Genomic DNA, 3,780 nt, shown 5'->3' on the forward strand with positions numbered 1-3,780 from the left:
CTGTACTTCCTATCTGGCTACTGGCCAGTCAGTGTTTATTAAACCAATTTGAGTGACAAATTTTTACAGTGTACAAGAGTATTATCCCACAACATATTTCGTTCTCAATGCAATGGGAGAGTTTAAATCAGCAAAGGAAGTAGAAAAAACAATGGTGAAAATAGAAAATCTTAAAATATTTATAAGATCCCATGAGGAAAGGAGGAACAAAGCCCCAACATAGGAAGTGAATAAGGGAGAGGATTAAGTGACTAAAAGGGAATATATGCTAATATTTAAGGTATAGAAACATGGTAGGAAGGATACACATTTTGTTTGTCTTTTATACTGATTTCCATACTAGGAAGAAAAATAGAAATGAGAGGAAGAGTGAAACAGATTTCTTGATGTTTACTTCATTTTTATTTTCAACTATATATATATATATATATCTTTTGATTATGTATAATATTATATTATATATTGTTTCTCTATATCTATATCTATATTTATACCTATATCTATATCTATCTATCTATCTATCTATCTATCTATGGTGTTTGTGTTTACTAGGGCTGAAAAGAGGGTTCAGTTATAAAGAGGGCTTATTGATCTTCCAGAGAACCCAAGATATATTTCCAGCACCCATGCTTGGTGGCTCAAAAATCCTGTAACTCAAGGAATCAAATTTTGACTTGAAAATATTTTATTTGGACATGACACCCAAAAGCACAAGGAATAACAAAAAATTATACTTAATTTCAATTAATTAAACATAATTGCAAAGATAATTTTCTACTAAACAAATAATGAAATAATGAATAACTGAAAAAATCCTAAAAATCTGAGAAAACATTTAATATGCAAATATAAATATAATAAAATCAATTAACTAAATACATGGTGAACTTAAAGAAATGCACATTGAGACATACTATATTCATAGTTCCAGAAGGCTGAGAATGAGTCTTGAATATAGGGGAAAAAAAGTGGAATGTAATGTACAACTTTTTCTGTACAAGTGGGAGGCCATGCATCCCAGAAGACATGGCAGCATAATTAGACTTTTAGAAAATGACACAAAGCTGTATGTATAGGGAACATGATGGACCTAGAAGGAGTTGGAGGGCAGAAGATGAATATTATCTAAATATATGCATGAAATTCTCAAAGAACTAATAAAAATGCCAAGCTTTGTGTGAGTGCTGGGCATCTGAATTCAGGTCCCCATGCTTGCGCAACAAACATTTTAACTCATTGGATCATCTCTTCTGTCTCATTTCTATTTAGTCTTGATATGACACTATGTGAGGACTGGCCTACAAGGTATTACAGTTTTACTGTGGTTACAAATATAACACTTCTTCCCTTACCAGATTACCTAGCTTTAAACTACCTCTGTAAGAGGAGATACTTCAGAACAGACAAAAATATATTAGCAGTAATTACTGAGTGTCTTCTAGGTGCCAGATTCTGTACCAAACGTTTGAAAATTCAGAAGGTGCATATGAAGCTCACTACAAAAAATTTTGAGAGTCTAGGCATGTGGCTCAAACTTGCAAGCCCAGAACCCAGGAGGTAGAAGCAAGAGGATCAGAAGATTCAGGTAATTCTTGGCTACACAGCAAGTTGAGTTTAACCTGGGATATAAGAAACATGGCTAAAAAGCAAACAAACAAACAAACAAACAAACAAACAAAAATGCAAAAAAAAAAACCCCAACATATGAATTGAATAAATACATACATATGAAAGACCCTAGCCCTTCAGGCTTACACCCCCAAGCCTCAGAAAAAGAGAAACTTCAAGTACCAGGAAATGAGAAACTAAAAATCTAGTTCCAAGAGCAAGCTGACTTAGACATTGTTCAATCTTCCCTGCAACCATATAACAATGTAAAGAGATTTCTGTTAAGAGATGTGCTCAACTGTGACTGGGACAGTTGCAGGTATTCCAGGAAGGACCACTGTGACCTTTGTGTAAACTCCACTCCTGCCCTGATACCCGCCTTGAGGTTTCAGGAAAAATGTACCTGTTGACATAACTGTACCCCCTCTGTGATCACTCTGTACCCAGACCATGATCTTGTGAGACAAAATTGTATGGGAATTGTAATCTTATGGCTTTTGTGGGTTTTTCCTTTAAAAACCCCCATGTGGCTGCAGTAAGATGTGACTCTTACTCTTGGGAGCAGAGGAGCCCTTCTATATAGAAGCTTAATAAATCCTCCTGCTGTTACATCAACTGGACTGGAGTCTGGGTTCTTGGGGCACCCACTTGAGACCCTAAATTTTGGGGTCCAACACATGTATTGTGCTTTAACTCTGAATAAAACCTCATCATTTGTGAGCTCACAGGTCCAGGGGTGAACCTATTGCTATATATTTTTTTGATAAATACATTCTCTTTAACAAAAAAACAACACAGCTCCCAAACTTCATCAGAGAAGTGTCTCAGATGGTGGTTAATGCAGAAACTCACAATTGGTAAAAGTGCAGAGGTCAAGTGTTCTCGAAGTCCTCAGTAACAAATGGCACATCTGTATCACATCCCTCTCTTCAAAGCTCAGGAAGTATTGTGAAAAAGGGTGTCATCCTTGCGCAGGGGCCATGATAATCTTCTCTGTATCGTTCCAATTTTAGTATATGTGCTGCTGAAGCAAGAAAGACACAGAGAAATGGATGAGATCTACATGAACAGCCTGGACATGCGTGGGAGCAATGAAGGGCGAGGGTAGAGGGAAAGAGAGCGGGAGATCCTAGCTGGATCAAGAAAAGAGAGGAAGAACAAGGAATAGGAGACCATGGTAAATGAAGACCACATGAGAAAAGGAAGGAAACAAAGAGCTAAAGAGGCCCACAGAAATCCACAAAGATACCCCCACAAAAGACTGCTGGCAATGGTCGAGAGACAGCCCAAACTGACCTACTCTGGTGATGGGATGGCCAAATACCCTAATAGTTGTGCCATAAACCCCATCCAAGGACTGAGGAATCTGGATGCAGACATCCACGGCTAGGCCCCTGATGGAGTGCTGGGAGTCTAATTAGTGAGAAAGCTGAGGGTTTATATGAGCGAGAATTGTTGAAACCAAGGTTGGATGAAGCACAGGGACAAATAGCCAAATGAATGGAAACACATGAACTATGAAGCAAAGGCTGAGGGGCCCCCAACTGGATCAGGCCCTCTGAATGGGTGAGACAGTCGATTGGCTTGATCTGTTTGGGAGGCATCTAGGCAGGGGTACCAGCTCATTGCATGAGTTAGCTGTTTGAAACCTGGGACTTATGCAGGGATGCTTGGCTCAATCTGGGAGGAGGGGACTGGACCTGCCTGGACTGAGTCTATCAGGTCGATCCCAGTCCTCTGGGGAGACCTTGATCTGGAGGAGGTAGGAATGGGAGGTGTGCTGGGGGGAAGGGGAGGGGGGCAGGAAGGGAGAGAACAAGGGAATCTGTGGCTATTATGTAGATCTGAATAGTATTGTAAAATAAAAAAAAAGAAAAGAAAAGGGGTGGGAAGACTGTAAACACCAGTGGCTGAGGAGTTCAAGAGGAAAACTGACAGCTCACACTGATGAACTCACAGCAGCTGTGTTTGCCTGCAAGCCCTGCAAAGGATCAAGTCAATCAGTATTCTATGGTGATTGAGAGGGAATCATGATCCCACAGGAGCAACTGAGAAGTTGTAAATGACATGAAGGGGTGTTCAGTTTTCTTCAAAGATGTGGCTTTTGGTAGGTCAACCACACTCTGATGGATGGCCCTGCATCCATGACTCTATGGTCAGTACAAGTTACAC

General features: G+C 39.7%; 1 non-coding gene across 1 annotated transcript; it reads right to left on the reverse strand.

The window, feature by feature from the left end:
* Positions 1 to 2,538: 2,538 nt before the first annotated feature.
* LOC121830585 (U6 spliceosomal RNA) lies at positions 2,539 to 2,641 on the reverse strand. The gene has a single exon (XR_006073802.1). It is a non-coding gene; the product is annotated as a U6 spliceosomal RNA (small nuclear RNA).
* Positions 2,642 to 3,780: the final 1,139 nt, after the last annotated feature.

Source organism: Peromyscus maniculatus, chromosome 6 (genome assembly GCF_049852395.1).
Source record: "Peromyscus maniculatus bairdii isolate BWxNUB_F1_BW_parent chromosome 6, HU_Pman_BW_mat_3.1, whole genome shotgun sequence".
In the NCBI taxonomy this organism is placed as follows: Eukaryota; Metazoa; Chordata; class Mammalia; order Rodentia; family Cricetidae; genus Peromyscus; species Peromyscus maniculatus.